Source organism: Mustela lutreola, chromosome 3 (genome assembly GCF_030435805.1).
Source record: "Mustela lutreola isolate mMusLut2 chromosome 3, mMusLut2.pri, whole genome shotgun sequence".
NCBI lineage: Eukaryota > Metazoa > Chordata > Mammalia > Carnivora > Mustelidae > Mustela > Mustela lutreola.
The window spans coordinates 78,063,600-78,083,265 of NC_081292.1; the positions used below are offsets into that span (position 1 = coordinate 78,063,600).

General features: G+C 36.4%; 1 protein-coding gene across 1 annotated transcript in view; it reads right to left on the bottom strand.

The window, feature by feature from the left end:
• The window catches only part of RP1 (RP1 axonemal microtubule associated), a 363,653-nt gene that overhangs the window by 269,821 nt on the left and 74,166 nt on the right, over window positions 1-19,666 (bottom strand). The window lies entirely within an intron of this gene.

A 19,666-nucleotide genomic window follows, 5' to 3' on the forward strand; every position in this document is an offset into this window, starting at 1 on the left:
GACTATTTCCTAGATCTTTAATAATAAAGTTAAAGAGATACAATTATCCTATTATACTCGGTCATGCTTGGATTCCAAGAAAGTTGCTATGGAACTTCTCTAAAGTTCCCTGCCTTTTGACAAAATATTTCCAGTATTGTTATCTATGACATGTAATATGTGCATTCAGTATTACACATTTTAAGATCTTGAGATTTTAGATATTAATTTTCCAAAGTAAAAAATTATTTAATAATTTGTATAATCATAAAAATTGGAATTAGATAAGTTAGAAGGAATTTGAAAGGTCATCTGGCAATTTCTACACTTACTGTTTTAAGTATTCCTAATTAGTAGATGAGGTAACTGAATTCAAAAAATGTTAAATAAATTTTGTATCCCAGCAAAAAATAAACACAGTGCGAGAAAATATATGGCTTATTGTGAATATAACTGAGATTATCTAAACATTATAGCATACTGAGAGTGGTATGATATTACTTCCTAGGATTTCAATTTAATTTTGTTAGGTTTCTTTGGAAAAAAACATCAAGAGTTGATCAATAAGAAAATTGAAATAATGAGAAATTAGGGAATACACTCAAGATTACATAAAAGAAGTAAGAATATGAGGCAATAAAATTCAGAACTATGGATTTAAATTGCATTCTTCTCTTTAGACTGTGGTTTTCTCTCTCTTATATTTAAACTAAAGTTTATTTCCCATTTTGATCATTCAAATTGTCAAATTCAAAATTTGAATTTTATTTATATAGTACAATGAATATATGTTAAATTAATGCATGTGTTTAAAAACCTACTTTGAAACAGGAAATTCTACTTTATTTTTCCAACATATGGCAAAAAGCCAAGTTAGACTACCAAATCATCCTGACAAACATTCAGTTCATAAATAAAAACCTCATTTTTAAAAACTGGAAGAGGCTCAGTCCGTTAAGGAGCTGCCTTCAGCTCAGGTCATGATCCTGGGATTGAGCCTTGCATCAGACTCCCTGCTCAGCAGAGAGCCTGTTTTTCCCTCTCCATCTGCCTGCTGCTCTGTCTATTTGTGCTCTCTCTATCACTCTGTCAAAAACATAAACTCTCTAAAAAAATTAAAAAATAAAAAATAAAAATAAAAACTGAAAGAGGATAATAGGCTATCTTTAACAATGGCAAAAATAGTTAAATTGCAATTACAAACTACACAGCTAGGAAAATTCTATCTGTTTTCTGTAGACTAACTATATGTTAGTGCTTGTTTGAATAAAATGAAATAAAGCTCTTCAGCTTCTAGTCTCTTAGAAATGCAGCAAAAGATTTCAGGGGAGAATCAATACTTGCTAAATGTACAAGGACCAAATCAATAAGGAAAGAAATTGCATTTTCCAACAACTAAGATGGAAAAGGATGAAAAGCATAGGAATAGAAATAAAAAAGAAAATAATGAAATATGATGTCAGTTTACCATAGGTCTTCACACCACTTTAAATCATTAAAACCTAACCTTGGAAGGGGATGTTGTAAAAGCCAGAGTAGAACGTAAAGATCATGAACCAAGATTCATCTTTAAGTTTATAACTTACACTTCAATCAATCAATAACCAACAAGTCATTGAGTCATTACTAGGTGTCTGGTGTTACAGGGAGGAGTAGATGGAAAATATAAAATGATGTGTTTGTCCTCTGTCAGTTTATAATCTATATGAGGTACTAAGGCCAACATACAAAAAGGGAAAAAATCATTTTTGGAGTAGAGAGACCAGATCACAGAAAAACTAACAGAACAAATATGAAAAATAACTTTTTTAATTTTAAAAAATGCCAAAAAAATAGCATAATTTAAACAAAGAAGGTACGAAATCTCATGCTGTAATCTCTGTAAACTAAAAGCCAAGAGAAGAGTGACACAGATTTCAGGAATTTGTGGACACCTAACTCAGCTTGCTTAGCAACAATATGGGAGAGAAAAGGTGAGCAGATAAAATTCTAAAAACCTTCTTAATCTTCATATCCCATTAGATCCCAATTTGAAAAAGAGTAGGTTGAAGGGGTAAGTAAATAGACTGGAGAAAAACAGGATGCATGGAATAGACAAATAGCTTGATGAAAGACTCAAATACCATATCACATACAAAACAACTATACAATTTGAATTGCCTTTATATATTCCAAAAAATAATAAACTTATAATTAATTTATTTTCACAAAGAAATACAGGCCCAGATGGTGAATTTTCTACCAAAACTAAAAACAACAAATAAATAAAAAATTTTTAAAAATCCTACACCAACCCTTTGAAATAGTTTCCAAGTCATGATGTAAGATAAGCATTACTGTGATACCAAAAACAAAGGCATAATAAGAAAACTACAAAGCAATAACCCTCATGAATGTAAATGAAAATATTCTCAACAAAATATTAGGAAATCAAGTCAACCACAATCTGCAGATTTATTCCAGGAACTCAAAGCTTTTTAACATTTAGAAATTAATCAATGTAATTCATCACACTAACAGAATAGGAGAACTTGTATCTGTCTACCTCAATAGACCAAATAAATAAATAAATAAGCCTTTGTAAAAATTAAATACCCAATCATGGTAGAAACTTATTATTGAAAGTGACAGAAATGAGAATCATGTTATTGAAAACTGGAGCACAGTGTATCCTTATGTTGAAAGTGTCAGAGAACTTGGCTGAATTGTGCTCTATTATTCAGTAGTGCAAATAGAACTTATAATGATGAACTTGGAAATTTAGAAGGTGTGGTCAGGTTTCTCCTTGCTGTTTATGGTCAAATTCAACAGGAAAGAGATAAATTGAGGCAGGAATTATTAAGCAAAAAGAATCTTGCACTTAATAATTTGGAAAATTCTCAACCTATCTAGATACCACGTTCTATAAACAAAGCCTAGGATTTGGCAGGAAAAATATTTGCTAAAGAGATCAGACATGTGATTTATGGATCCAATCAATTTTCTCAGCAGAAGCCAGAAGTAAAAATTAGTCATCCAGGAAGACTCTATAGAGTACTCTTGTGCCTAAAGATGTGAATTCCCATGACATCCACAGAAGACCAACAACGGTTTCAAGAATTTTATTCCAGCAGATAAAAAGGACAGAAATAGAATGAAATAAACAAAGAATGACTCTGATGGCCAAAGTGGATGGAATAACTGCTCTGGGGCAAGGCCACCATCCTGAGGGTCATGAAGATGGAGTTACTTCTCTACTAGGGCCCAGAGAACAAAGCAGTAAGTCACAGAGGATTATTCTCAGGCCTCAAAATCTAATGAAATTTGCCTTACTGGATTTCAGACTTGTTTGGAATATGTGACCCCTTTTTTCCTTCAAATTCCTCCCTTTTGGAATGGGAGTATCCATCTATGCCTGTTCCATTGCATTCCAGAAGCAGATAACTTCTTTTCCAGTTTCACAAATCTGTGGATGGAAAGTAATTTTGGCCCAGAACAGATTATACCCAATGTCTCACCTATACCTGACTTAAATAAAATCAAAGATGAAGTCTCAAACTTTTTGAGATTATTACATTTAGATGATATTTTGGGCTTAAAGTTAATGCTAGAATGGTTAATACTTTAGGGAATTTTTGAGTGTGGTAAATTTATTTCCCACATATGAAGGACATGAATTTTCCAGGACCAGAGGAGAACTGTTGTGGGTTGAAATGTATCCGCAAAAAGATATGTTCAAGTCCTTATTCCTAGTGTCTATGAATGCAACCTTAACAGGCAAGGAAAGTCTTTCCCTAGAGCTGTCAGAGAGAGTATGGCACTACCAATATCTTGAGTTCAAACTTCTAGCTTCCAGAATTGTGAAAGATTAAATTCCTGTTTTCAACTTCAATTTGTTAGAATAGCCCTAGGAAACTAATGCAAAAAGTGATTACTTAAGCAAATTGTGTTACATAAGTAAACACAACTCAGCAATTAAAAGGCATAAACTATAGATACAAATATTTGTGTCAATATTGAGCTTCATGCTGATCAAGTCCTAGTTATATACAAGTATACAATAGTGTATGATTCCACATATACTGTACACATAGTGTATGATTCCACATAAGAACTTCTAAGAAAGACACACTTAGTTGCAGTAACAAAAAGCAAATAAACTCTTTCCTAGGGCCAGGAGTGGTGGATTTATCTGAGAGAATATGAAGATGCTATTTGGAATTATATAATTGTTCTATATTTTTATTGAAGTAGTACTTAAAGGGTAAGCTCAAGGGTCAAAATAATCACACTATAGATTTGAAATGCATGCATTTTGTTTGTATAAATGTCTCGATACAATTAGTTGTTTTAAACATCAAGTAAGAACTTATAAATGCCATACTGAAACTGATAAAGTTGGGCAGGAGAAAGCCACACAGATGAAAAAGAACTCAGTTCTTTCACTTGCAAAGAGGTTATACAATCAATGAAACAAAGCTAAACATGAATTTCACAATAGAAAAATGGACAATATGAATAAGCAATTCATTAAAACACATACACACAAACAAAAAGCAAAGAAATAGAAAATATGCTCACCCTCCCTTATAATTAAGGGTAGGCAAATAAAAACAAGACATCATTTTTCACCTATCAGATTGGCAAAAATTTTTAGTTTTACAATATCTAGTGCTTTGAGTGTGAGCCTTTCCATACTGTTTGACATCAGTCCACATCCCCCTAAACCTTTTTTGAAGGGCAATTTGGCAATAGCTATGAAAATTTATAACACAAGCTATTCATCTAAGAGTTTCACTGCTATAATTTACTGTACAAATATACTCACAAAGATGTCAAACTATGTGCATTAAGGACATTCTCCAAGATTCCTGGAATAGTGAGTATTTGGACATAACCATATATCTTTTAATACAGAATGAGACAAATCACAAAATAGCCACAATGAAATACTACACAGTGCAATGATTTTAAAATAATAACTAAAGCAAAATATGGCATGATTTGAATACTATAATCTCAATTTTATAAATAAAAAGGATATCCATAGGTATACATATATATACATGGTGACATATGTATTTAAAATTTAGAGGAAAAATTGAAGACCTCTTTAGAGTTTAGAAGCCAGACCTGGGGAAAGGTTAACGTTTCATTTTATATTTAACTATACTTGTATACATGTACCATATTATTTTCACCTTTTTAAATGGGCAAATACATGAAAGATAGAACTTTAAATGATGAGAATAGCTCTTTAGGAAAATCAAAATACTGGGAAAATGTGCCTGAATTTTTCAGAAACAAAATAATGTTTTCTGTGGTTATAAAAATTCTGTAAGTGGTAATAATAATTCTATAATGTGGTTATAATAATTCTAGAGGAATTATTCTTTTTTATTTCCAGAGTTCCTTATAATCACTTCCTAAATGTTCTTCCCAGTAAACTATAAGCAACTCACAGACCAAAAATTATTTGAGACCTACAAGCAATGCCAAAGCGGATGAACAGAACCATTCCTAGAAGTCAATATGTTGGAAATTTAGGTGCCACAATAAATCATGGTTCTCTGGCCACAGAATAGCATGACTCTTCAACTAATTTGAATAGCATCATTATGAGGAATGGAAAGTAGTAGATTTTTGAGGTCACAGAACTATCTTGAGATCTACACTTTGAAACTCAGCTTTAGAAAACGTAACAACTCTGTCTCAGTTTCTTTATTCAAAAAGTAGAAATACACTATTGATTTTTTTTTATAACTATATCAGGTAACATTTGTTAAGCACATGGTACAGCGTCTGGTACATAAAAGTCACTTAATAAAGGCGTTATTATCATTGTAATTGTAATTGAATTACCTTTTCATTCAAGTAGACCAGTATTTTCAAGGGGGAGCAATATTACTCTCAAAGGAGAAAAATTCATTCTTAGAGCACAAAAAGTTTAAATATTATAATAGATTGTGGCTCTTTAAAACTCAATTTTACCCAAGAAAATACTATTCCTTCATATTTATCTCCTTAAAATGCAATAATGAAAAAAAAAAATAAAATAAAGTAAAATGCAGTAATGAGGAGAGCCTGGCTGGCTCAGCTGATGGAGCTGATGGAGAATGCAACTTTTGATCTCAAGTTTGTGAGTTAGGGTCCCACATTGGGTGTAGAGATTAGTTAAAAATAAATCTTTTCAAAACGAAATAAACAGGGGGAGGAGTCAAGATGGCGGAGAAGTAGCAGGCTGAGACTACTTCAGCTAGCAGGAGATCAGCTAGATAGCTTACCTAAAGATTGCAAACACCTACAAATCCATCAGCAGATCTAAGAGAAGAAGAACAGCAATTCTAGAAACAGAAAAACAACCACTTTCTGAAAGGTAGGACTGGTGGAGAAGTGAATCCAAACAGACGGGAAGATAGACCCCAGGGGGAGAGGCCGGCACCCGGCAAGCGGCGGAGCAATGGAGCACAAAATCAGGACTTTTAAAAGTCTGTTCCGCTGAGGGACATCTCTCCAGAGGCTAAACCAAGGTGAAGCCAACACGGGGTCAGCATGGCCTCAGGTCCCGCAGGGTCACAGAAGGATCGGGGGTGTCTGAGTGTCGCAGACCTTACAGGTATTAGAACAGGGAAGCCAGCTACAGAGACAGAGCTGACAATGAGCTCACAGCTCGGGGTTACCTTGAACCCATCCCAGGCTCGGTGAGCTCAGAGCTCGGCCAGAGGTCAGGCAGACGGGAGTTACTGGGCGCTGTTCTCTGAGGGCGCACTGAGGAAGGGGGCCCCGGGCTCTTGGTTCCACTGGTCCAGAGACAAGGAGGCTGCCATTTGTATTCCCGTTCTCCGGAACTCTACAGAAAGCGCTAAGGGAACAAAAGCTCCAGAAATCAAACCGAAGCTGATTACTCAGCCCGGCCTCTAGTAAGGGCAGTGCAATTCCGCCTGGCGCAAAGACACTTGAGAATCACTACACCAGGCGCCTCCCCCAGAAGATCAACAAGAAATCCAGCCAATACCAAGTTCACCTACCAAGGAGTGCAGTTTCACTAACAAGGAGAGCAGCAGAATTACAGACGAGGAGAAAGCAAAGCACGGAACTCATGGCTTTCTCCCTATGATTCTTTAGTCTTGCATTTAATTTAATTTTATTTTTCTTTTTCATTTTTTTCTCTTCTTCTGCTAAAATTTTTTCAACTTTTACCCTTTTCTTTTTTAACGTTTTTTAACTAGTTTATCTAATATATATATATTTTTTTCTTTTTATACTTTTCTTTATTAGATTTCTTTTTTTAATTCTTTTCTTTCTTTTTTTTTTTTTCTTCTCTTTATTTCTTTCTGAATCTCTTTTTATCCTGTTTCTCCGCCCTTACAATTTGGGATCTCTTCTGATTTGGCTAAAGCATATTTTCCTGGGGTTGTTGCCACCCTTTTAGTATTTTACTTGCTCCTTCATAAACTCTTATCAGGCCAAAATGACAAGGCAGAAAAATTCACCAGAAAAAAAAAGAACAAAAAGCAGTACCAAAGGCTAGGGACCCAATTAATACAGACATTGATAATATGTCAGATCTAGAGTTCAGAATGATGATTCTCAAGGTTCTAGCCGGGCTAGAAAAAGACATGGAAGATATTAGAGAAACCCTCTTGGGAGATATAAAAGCTCTTTCTGGAAAAGAAAAGAACTAAATCTAACCAAGTTGAAATCCAAAAAGCTATTCATGAGGTGCAATAAAAAATGGAGGCTCTCACTGCTAGGATAAATGAGGCAGAAGAAAGAATTAGCGATATAGAAGACCAAATGACAGAGAATAAAGAAGCTGAGCAAAAGAGGGACAAACAGCTGCTGGACCACAAGGGGAGAATTTGAGAGATAAGTGACACCATAAGATGAAACAACATTAGAATATTTGGGATTCCAGAAGAAGAAGAAAGAGAGAGGGGAGCTGAAGGTATACTGGAGAGAATTGTTGGGGAGAAATTCACCAGTATGGCAAAGGGAACAAGCACAAAATTCAGGAGGTGCAGAGAATGCCCCTCAAAATCAATAAGAATAGGCCTACACCCCATCACATAATAGTAAAATTGACAAGTCTTAGTGACAAAGAGAAAATCCTGAAAACTGAAACCTGAAAGCTTTTCTGCTAAGGTCAGGAACATGGCAGGAATGTCCATTATCACCACTGCTATTCAACGTAGTACTAGAAGTCCTAGCCTCAGCAATCAGACAACAAAAGGAAATTAAAGGCATCCAAATTGGCAAAGAAGAAGTCATACTATCACTCTTTGCAGATGATATGATACTATATGTAGAAAACCCAAAAGACTCCACTCCAAAACTGCCAGAACTTGTACAGGAATTCAGTAAAGTGTCAGGATATAAAATCAATGCACAGAAATCAGTTGCATTTCTCTACACCAATGCAAGACAGAAGAAGAGAAATTAAAGAGTCAATCCCATTTACAATTGCACCCAAAACCATAAGATACCTAGGAATAAACCTAACCAAAGAGGCACAGAATCTATACTCAGAAAACTATTAAGAACTCATGAAAGAAATTGAGGAAGACACAAAGAAATGGGAAAAAGTTCCATGCTCATGGATTGGAAGAATAAATATTGTGAAAGTTTCTATGCAACCTAAAGCAATCTACACATTTAATGCAATTCCTATCTAAGTACCATCCATCTTTTTCAGAGAAATGGAATAAATAATCCTAAAATTTATGTGGAATCAGAAAAGACCTCAAATAGCCAAAGGAATATTGAAAAAGAAAGCCAAAGGTGGTGGCATCACAATTCCGGACTTCAAGCTCTATTACAAAGCTGTCATCATCAAGACAGCATGGTACTGGCACAAAAACAGACACATAGATCAATGGAACAGAATAGAGAGCCCAGAAATAGACCCTCAACTCTATGGTCAACTAATCTTTGACAAAGCAGGAAAGAATGTCCAATGGAAAAAAGACAGCCTCTTCAATGAATGGTGCTGGGAAAATTGGACAGCCACATGCAGAAAAATGAAATTGGACCATTTCCTTACACCACACACGAAAATAGACTCAAAATGGTTGAAGGACCTCAATGTGAGAAAGGAATCCATCAAAATCCTTGAGGAGAACACAGGCAGCAACCTCTTCGACCTCAGCCTCAGAAATATCTTCCTAGGAACAACGCCAAAGGCAAGGGAAGCAAGGGCAAAAATGAACTATTGGGATTTCATCAAGATCAAAAGCTTTTGCACAGCAAAGGAAACAGTTAACAAAAGACAATTGACAGAATGGGAGAAGATATTTGCAAACGACATATCAGATAAAGGGCTAGTGTCCAAAATCTATAAAGAACTTAGCAAACTCAACACCCAAAGAACAAATAATCCAATCAAGAAATGGGCAGAGGACATGAACAGACATTTCTGCAAAGAAGACATCCAGATGGCCAACAGACACATGAAAAAGTGCTCCATATCACTCGGCATCAGGGAAATACAAATCAAAACCACAATGAGCTATCACCTCACACCAATCAGAATGGCTAAAATTAACAAGTCAGGAAATGACAGATCCTGGCAAGGATGTGGATAAAGGGGAACCCTCCTACATTGTTGGTGGGAATGAAAGCTGGTGCAACCTGTCTGGAAAACAGCATGGAGGTTCCTCAAAATTTTGAAAATAGAACTGCCCTATGACCCAGCAATTGCACTACTGGGTATTTACCCTAAAGATACAAACATAGTGATCTGAAGGGGCACATGAACCCGAATGTTTATAGCAGCAATGTCCACAATAGCCAAAGTATGGAAAGAACCTAGATGTCCATCAACAGATGAATGGATAAAGAAGAGGTGGTATATATACACAATGGAATACTATGCAGCCATCAAAAGAAATGAAATCTTGCCATTTGCGACAACATGGATGGAACTGGAGCATATCATGCTTAGTGAAATAAGTCAAGCGGAGAAAGACAACTATCATATGATCTTCCTGATATGAGGAAGTGGAAATGCAACATGGGTGCTTAAGGGGGTAGGAGAAGAATAAATGAAACAAGATGGGATTGGGAGGGAGACAAACCATAAGTGACTCTTAATCTCACAAAACAACTGAGGGTTGCTGGGGGGAGGAAGGTTGGGAGAAGGGGGGTGGGGTTATGGACATTGGGGAGGGTATGTGCTTTGGTGAGTGCTGTGAAGTGTGTAAACCTGGCAATGCACAGACCTGTACCCCTGGGGATAAAAATATATTATATGTTTATAAAATCAATTAATTAATTAATTAATTATTTTTAAATGGCAATAACAAAAAGAAAGTTAAGAAAGGTTGAATTAGGCTAGTAACTCACTTAAGAATTATATACAAGGGGTACCAGGATGGCTTAGTCATTAAGCGTCTTCCTTTGGCTCCGGGTCATTATCCCAGGGTCCTGGGATTGAGCCCTGCATCAGGATTCCTGCTCAGCAGGAAAACTGCTTCTTTTCCCACTCCCCCTGCTTGTGTTCCCTCTCTCTGTGTCTCTCTCTGTCAAATAAATAAATAAATAAAATATTTTTTTTAAAAAGAATTATATAAGCTCTGTAAATTTCAAAGATTAAAATGTTTATGGAAATGAAAATTAATATGCTGAAGTACAAAATTAACGAAATAGTGCCTGTTCCTGTCTATACACCTGAATGATTATAATTCATATATGCAGCAATAAAAAGAAACATAAAAGAAAGGGTATCAGAGTTTAGGACATAGTTATGAATCCACTGGATGACAGCAGTGTCTATAAAGAAATTTATTTGGTGGGTATTAGCCAAATATAAATCACAAATACTTGGAATTATACCATTGGCAATCTTATTCCAAGCAATTCAACAAGCAAAGAGTGTTTAATCTTAGTTGCAATTGTTTGAAGAAGATTGATTGTGTGAAATTAGAAGTAGCCATAAAATAAATAACTTCTGAGTAGTAAAAGATACAGAACTAGGCCAGAAAAGCCGCCTTTCTGCTTCCTCCCTCTTAAAGTAGCAACATATATATTTGAAAGTCCAAGACAATTATGGACTGCCTTAAAATTGGACAGAGTCAATAAATATGGTTCTCTGTTGCGCTTTTTTGCACATGGCCTCTATGCACTAAGCTGACTCAACTTCTGCATTTTTCTATGGTCTATATCTTTCACCAAGAACTATAAAGGCTAAGACTATTTCAATAGCTATATACTCAGCAGTGAGGGAAAATTCCAAGCTAGGCACACAGGGCTGTGGTCTCCAACTATCAGCGGAGAGTTTGAAGAAGAGGAAAACAAAAGAATGTTGACTAACCAAAGCCATTTTAAAAGATAACAAAGATGGAAAAATCCACACTATCTGGTTCCAAGACTTACTATGAAACTATAAGTAATCAAGGCAGTATAAACAGTATGTTTAGGCATATAAACAGACACATAATCAATGAAATAGAGAGTGCAGAATACACCCACATATATATGTTTGACAGATTTTCAACAAGACTATCCTTTTCAATTCAAAGTATTTCAATGGGAAAAAGATACTCTTTTAAACAAAGAGTATTGGGATAATTGGATATCTGTATGAAACAAACAAGCCCCACCCCTTACCTCCTACCATATGCAAAACAATAACTCTATGTGGGTCAAATAGACCAAACATAAGAATTAAAACTATAAAACTCCTAAAAGAAAATATAGGAGAAAATCTTGTGATGGGGCTAGGCAGGTATTCTTAGAATTTAAAAGACAGAAACCACAAAAAAAAAAAAAAAACATAAATAGAACTTTACCAAAATTTACAACTTTTGCTCGTTTCAAGTCTGACCACTTAAAAAAGAAAAGGCAAGCTATAGACTGGGAGAAAATATATGGAGAACATGTATCTGAATATATTGTGCCCAGAATACATGAAGAACTCCTTCCACTCTAGGACTACAAGCATACAAAAGAAAATAAGATTTGAAAAGACACTGTACCACAGAAGACAGATGAATGGCAAACATCAATAGGCATTACAGAAATGCAAATTAAAACCACAGAGTCATCATTAAACACACACTAAAATGACTAAAATTTAAAGGTCTGATACTACCAAGTATAAACAAGAAAGGTACAGCCACTTCTGAAAAGAGTAGGCAATTTCTGATAAGTTAAACATACAACCCAGCAATTTCACTTCTAGGTATTTACCTAGGAGAAACTTTTAAAATGTCCTATAAAAGGACTTTTATATGAATGTTTTTATAACATGTTCATAATAGCTAAAAACTAGAAAAACACAAATGTCCTTTAACTGGTGAGTGGGTAAACAAACTGTGGTATATCCATAAAATGGCATGCCACTCAGCAATGAAGAAAAACAAACTACTGGTTCAGGTAACAACATTAATGACTCTCAAAAGCATTTTGCTAGGGGATAGAAGCAGACATCAAAAATTACATTCCATATACTATGAACATGAAATTCTAGAAAAAAAATACTATAGTTATAGAAAATACATCAGTGGTTTCCAAGGGATTGGCAAAGGGGAGAGGAGACTGACTGCAAAGGAGCATGAGAAAACTTTCTGAGGTGATGGACATGTTCTATATCTAGATTGTAATGACAGTTATATGACTATATATTTGTCAAAACCATTTCAGTATACACTTGAAATTGGGGGTTTTATTAAGCAAATTAAATCTGAATAAGGTTTTTCTTAGAAAAAGAGAAACAAGGAAAATATAAAAGAAGATTAAGAGATTAATTCAGCAATTCACCATCTTTACATAGTAATTAAAACAAAACCTCTCAATAGTGATTTTTAAAAATTATAATATTATTGGGAGGAACAGGGACAGGAAGTAGAAGGTAGAAGGTGGAGAAAGTCAATAAATAAAATCTAAAATTGAAAAAAAAATCAATATTTTTAGAGAGACGCCTGGGTGGCTCAGTCAGTTAAGTGTCTGCCTTTGGCTCAGGTCATAGTCCCAGGGTCCTAGGATAGAGCCCCGCATCAGGCTCCCATCTCATCAGAGAGCCCACTTCTCCCTCTCCCTCTGATACTTCCCCTGCTTGTGTGCTCTTTCTCTCTCTATCAAATAAATAAATAAAATATTTTTTAAGATTTTATTTGTTTGAGAGACAGAGAGAATGAGAGAGATTGAGAGCATGAGAGGGGGAGGGTCAGAGGGAGAAGAAGACCACCCACGAAGCAGGGAGGCCAATGCAAGACTCAGTTCCAGGACTCCAGGATCACAACCTGAGCTGAATGCGTCTGCCTGACCAACAGAGCCACCCAGGCATCCAATAAGTAAAATTTTTAAAACTCATTTTTAGAAATAAAGAAATAAATAGAAGGAAGAGCTATAAGTTTTAAAGGTGGATGCCTCTGTGGAGTGGGAATTAGTTATGTAAAGGGTCAGAAACTGATCTACTATTTTTTTAAAATTTTAAACCTTGTATTCCTACCTAATTTTTCAAAACAGTTATACATGTATGACTTTAATAAAAAATCAAAATATGAAAGGAAGGATTCACCATCCATAAAGTAGAATCTCTGAACTGGATAACCTGCTAGAGCAGGCCTACTGTCTGGTTTTTGCTCTTAATGCCCTGCATAAACAAGTGGACTAACTCTCTGCAGATATCTGCCAATTAGGCAGTCACCAAGGATCCCATTCTTATCTCATTCAAGACCCTCAAGGTTAAGTCAGCCCTATGAAGATGTTCCATATCACTCCACATACGTCATACCAATTAGGCATTTTATGTTAACCCACTTTAGCCGAGGTCAAGGTCTATATTGTAATTATACTTGATGGAATGCCAAACAGGGTGCATCAGGTTGACTCCAACAATAACCTTTTGAAGAAACAGACTACCAGCCTGAATCCGTATAGTACTACACTATACCATACCTTCTGAAAGGGTAAAACAGGAAGCATAAGTTCTATGAAACATAGGACAGATTCCAGCTCTTTTCAATATTACTCTTAACAGGAGAGACACCACTCAGATGGTGGAGTAGGAGAAACTCTGTCTCCATCCCTCCATGAAGTTCAACAATTAGAAAGCTACCCAAGAACAAAAGCAGCTCAGGGAGAGCTCAGGATTGACTTAAGAAACTTTAGCAACAGAGGGGGAAAAGGAAAAAAAAAAAAACCACCTGAAAATAACCACACAAAAAGGGAGCATACAGCTTCCTCTGGCCTGTATCATCTCATCACCCAGCACAGCACAGCACAGCTCAGCACCAAAAAGAAACACTACTGATACAAAGATTATCCCTCACTAGGAAAGGGAGAGTGGGACAAACAAACAACTTCTCCCAGCCTTTTAGGGCACTACACAAAAAAATCACTTCAATTTCACCCCACATAGAGACTGGTGATGCTGAGATGTATAGAGATGTCAAGGAACAAGGAATAAGAGAAGGGGCTCCTAGTATGAACCTCACAGCAGGAGTGACCATGGTTCAAACTGATTTGCTCTGCAGTGGACCTTAGCAGCTTTTACCACTGAAGAGATCAATGGCCAGCACAGCCATCACAGGCCCACTACAGATTTCACCAGTTTTTCCCCTCAGGTATTTGTTTTTAAGGATATCAGCCATCTGATTCCCTTACTTCTCCCTCCCACCCATCCTTCTGAAGATCAAGTTCCACACCAGCAGTTAATGCACAGGCTTCTTAAGCTCTACAAGTGCAAGATGCTAGCCTAGACATCTGTAGCTGACTTCCACCACTGTTCATGCTCAAGTCCAACACCTCTACCTGTGTACTTGTACTCCAACAGCCCAACTCTCATCATCAGCCTCTACTGCCATGTGTATGCCCATGGTAATATTTGGGGGCCTTGGCAGTACACATTCACTGCCAAGACCTCCACAGCTACCTGTAAGTCCAGACTCAGCTCTGTTTCTAGTTACTGGCCTGTTCCATTAGGCTCACCTCTGGCTAGCCCAGCCAGCTGTGCCCTTGAATGCTGGTGCTCATCACTAGCCTCCATGCCATATGCAGGCCTATAGGGAGACCCCGTAGCCACAAGGGTGTGCACCAACAGACCCTACTGTTGATTGTGGGCCTGATTCCAACCCAATTTCCTATCACAGGCCCACACCACTTGGTCTCACTTACAGCAAGCCACTCTGGCTATGTATCTGCATGTTCTCAGCCTGACTCCTGACATGGGCCCAGCCTCCACTGCTGTATATCTATGGTGAGACTCAGCAGCCACAGCAGTGCATGCCAACAGCCAGGATTCACTCACTGCTTGATAAAAACATCAAATTTTTAAAAGCATATTTTTTTTTAATTTTTTATTTTTTATAAACATATATTTTTTATAAACATATATTTTTATCCCCAGGTCTGTGAATCACCAGGTTTACACACTTCACAGCACTCACCAAATCACATACCCTCCCCAATGTCCATAATCCCACCCCCTTCTCCCAAACCCCCTCCCCCCGGCAACCCTCAGTTTGTTTTGTGAGATAATGGCTTTTTTAAAAATTTATTTGACATAGAAAGAGTAAGCTAGCACAAGAAGGGAGAGCAGCAGGCAGAGGGAGACCGAGAAGCAGGCTACCTGCTGAGCAGAGAGCCTGACATGGGGCTTTATCCCAGGACCCCAGGATCATGACCTGAGCTGAAGGCAGATACTCAACTGACTGAGACACCAAACCTATAAACTATTACCCCAACACTAATGGCTTTTTAAAAAAAAATAGCTAAAATGAGATAGTTGGGAAAAATTTAAAAATTAGGAGGATCATGAGCTCACTTTGTTGCATGGATAAACTAACAGCTTTATCTATACAACTAATTCTGAAAATGGCCTTAAGACTGGCAGAACAGACCTTCTACAGTCAATTTTATAGGGAAGGCCATATCAAAAAAGGTAAGAGGGACAAAGACATAGTTGGAAACTAAACCCTTGACAGGACTATCCACAAACAGGAGGGAAGCCCCAAGCACAGAGAAGCAAAAGGATCAGACCCCATATTAGTATCCCACACACTGGGGACCTGCACTGGGAATATGAGTATGCATAACATCTGGCTATGAGAACCAGTGGGACTTAACTTCAGGAGCTTTAAAAATCAACATGGCTTAACGCTGGTAACACTACAGATTAGTGAACTTAGTGCCAGAAGAGCTGGAGGGCAATAGGAAACTGAGTTTCCACTCTCAAAGAGTAGCATAATAAATAACTCAGCTTGAGACACAACAAAGAAACAACAGTTTGAAAATCAACTGAAGATTTATTAACTAATCTTAGAGTGTGTGCTGGAGGGGTAGGGATCTTCAGGAGACTTCTTCAGGAACAAAAGTACTACAAGATGCCTTTTCTCTTTCCCTCTCCCAGTCTAAATAGCCAGATGTTGTGGGAGCCAGTGCTAACCCTCTCTGTATACTTTGCTAGCACTGCATGCCTTATCCCAGTGTTCCCCTAGACCTGCTCCATTCAACCTACCTGCCTCAGCAGGCATTTGTTCAAAGCAGCTCCTGCCCAGCCACACTGTGCAAGAATCCCTAGCAGAAACCAGAAAAATGACTCCTACTTTGGAAAGGTGATAGATAACTCCAGGTAACAGTGAGCCTGCAATTCTCATAGCCTAGCATCCTAGCTGGCTACCAAGGGAGCAAGTCCTGTCCTTTGGTATCCTTGCATCTGAGGTGGAAAGGCAGATTGCAGATAGCTAGTCTGACTGCTGGCCCCAATCACCAATGAGCTTACAGTGACTTCAGACAGGCCTTTCAATAGCACAGAGACCAAACCCTCCATAGCACACCTAAAGTGAGCAAAGTGGGTCAATGCAACTGACTAAGCTGAAGAAATAGTAGCTCAGCCACCATAGTAGCACATACGTAGCCCAGCACAGGATACCTGGAGTTCCTGAGTTTAGAGATTAGAAGGGATTGTGCTACAGGGCACCTCAGGACCTCTTCTATACAAGGCCATATTTTTAAGACCAGGAGAGTCTACTTAATACATAGAAACAGACAGTTAGGCAAAATAAGGAGACAGAGAAATGTGTCACAAATGAAAGAACAAAACAAAATCACAGCAAAAGAGCTAATGGAACAAAGATAAGCAATGTGGTCAATAAAAAATTCAAAATAATGGTCATAAAAACACTCACTGGTCTTGAGAAAACAGTAGATGATCTCAGTGAGGACTTCAATAATGAGATAGAAAACATTTAAAAGAACCATTTAGACCTGAAAATTTCAATAACTAAACATAAAAAATATATTAGAGGGAACCAATAGCAGATTACCAGAAATGGAAAGACAAATTAGCAATCTGGAAGACAGGTTGATAGAAAGTAACCAAGCTGAACAGCAAAAAGAAAAAAAGAATAATAAAAAAAATTAGAATGGGTTGATGGAGGTCAGTGACATCATCAAGTATAATAACATTCACATTATAGGAATTCCAAAAGGAGAAGAGAGAAAGGGACAGAAAATGTATTTGAAAAAATAATAGCTGAAAACTTCCCTAATTGAGGGAAGGAAACAGTCATCCAGGTCCAGGAAGCACAGAAAGCCCTGAAGCTGAATGCCAGGAGAGCTACATCAAGGTACAAAATAATTAAAATGGCAAAAAGTAATAATAGATCATTTTTTAAAGATTTTATTTGTTCATTTGACAGATAGAGATCACAAGTAGGCTGAGAGGCAGACAGAGAGAGAGAGGAGGAAGTAGGCTCCCCACTGAGCAGAGAGCCCAATGCGGGGCTCGATCCTAGGACCCTGGGATCATGACCTGAGCTAAAGGCAGAGGCTTTAACCCACTGAGCCACCCAGGCACCCCATGATATGTCATTTTTAAAGCAGCATGAAAAAAGAAAACCATTACCTACAAGGGAAACCCTATAAGGCTCTCAGCTGATTTTTCAGCAGAAACTTTGCAGGCCAGAAAAAAAAAAAAAAAAAAAATGGCATGATATATTTAAAGTGCTAAAAGGAAAAAAACCTATAACCAAAAATACTCTACTCAGCAAGGTTGCCATTCAGAATCAGAGGCAAGATCCTAGACAAACAGAAGTTAAAGGAGTCCTCACCATTAAACCAGCCTTACAAAAAACGTTCAATTCTTTCAATGGAAAGAAAAGGCCATAACTCTAAGTAAGAAAATTATGAAAGGAAAAATTTTGCAGGTAAAAGAAAACCTACAATGAAGGTAGTAAATTTATTAATTATAAAGCCACAGTAAAGGTTAGAATACAAAAGTACTATAATTAGTTATGTCTATAAAAATTAGTCAAGGGATACACAAAGTAAAAAGACATAAAATATGACATCAACTTAATATAGACTGCTACATGCATAAAATGTATATATAAACCCAGTGGTAACCACAAATCAAAAAAATAAAGAGAGAGAAAGCCAAACACAACACTTATAAAAACATTAAACCACAGGGAAGACAGCAAGAAAATAACAAAGGAAGAGAGACAAACTACAAAAACAACCAGAAAATAATTAACAAAATGGCAATGAGCACATACCCATCAATAATTACTTTGAATATAAATGGACTACATGTCAAATCAAAAGACATAATGTCACTAAATGAATAAAAAACCAAGACTCATTCAATATGCTGACTACAAGAGACTCACTTCAGACCTAAAGACATATACAAGCTGAAAATGAGATAGAAAAACATGTCATGCAAATAGAAACAAAAAAACAAAAACAAAAACAAAACTGGGAAAGCAATGCTTATTAGACAAAATAAACCTTAAAGGCTATAGCAAGAGACAAAGAGGACACTATATAATGATAAAGATATTAATCAAACAAGAGGATATAACAATTATGAATATCTATGCCCCCAACACAGGAATATCTAAATACATAAAGCAAATATTAATAGCCATCAAAAGAAATTGACAGTATTACAATCATAGTGGGGAACTTTAAGATGCCACTTATATCAATGAATATATCATCCAAACAGAAATTCAACAAACAGTGGCTTTGAGTGACATATTAAACCAGATGGACCTAACAAATATATGTATAACATTCCATCCAAAAACAAAAGAATACACATTTTTTTCAACTGTACACAGACCATTCTCCAGGATAGATAACATATTAGACCACAAAACAAGTCTCAATAAATTTAAAAAGACTAAAATTATATCAAGCATGTATTCTGACCACAACAGTGTGAAAGTGGAAATCAATTACAAGAAAAAAATCTGGAAAAAAACACAAACACATGGAGGCTAAACAACATGTAACTAAACAATGAATGGGCCCACCACAAAATCAAAGTAGAAACAAAAAAAAATACATGGAGACAAGCGAAAATGAAAATATAATGGTCCAAATTCTTTTGGATGAAGTAAAAGCAGTTCTGAAAGAAAAGTTTATAGTCTACCTCAAGAAACAAGAAAAATCTCAAATAAACAACCTAATCTGACACCTCAAGGAACTAGAAAAAGAAAAATAAACAAAGCAGAATCTAGTAGAAGGAAGGAAATAATGAAAATTAAAGCAGAAGTAAATAATATAGAAACTAACAAAATAATAGAAAAAAAACAATAAAACAAAAAAGATAAGGAAAATTGATAAACCTTTAGCCAAATTCATCATTAAAACAGAGAAAGAGAGACGGGACTCAAATAAACAAAAAATGGAGAAATAACAAGCAACAACACGGAAATACAAAAGATTATAAGAGAATATTATGAAAATTATATGC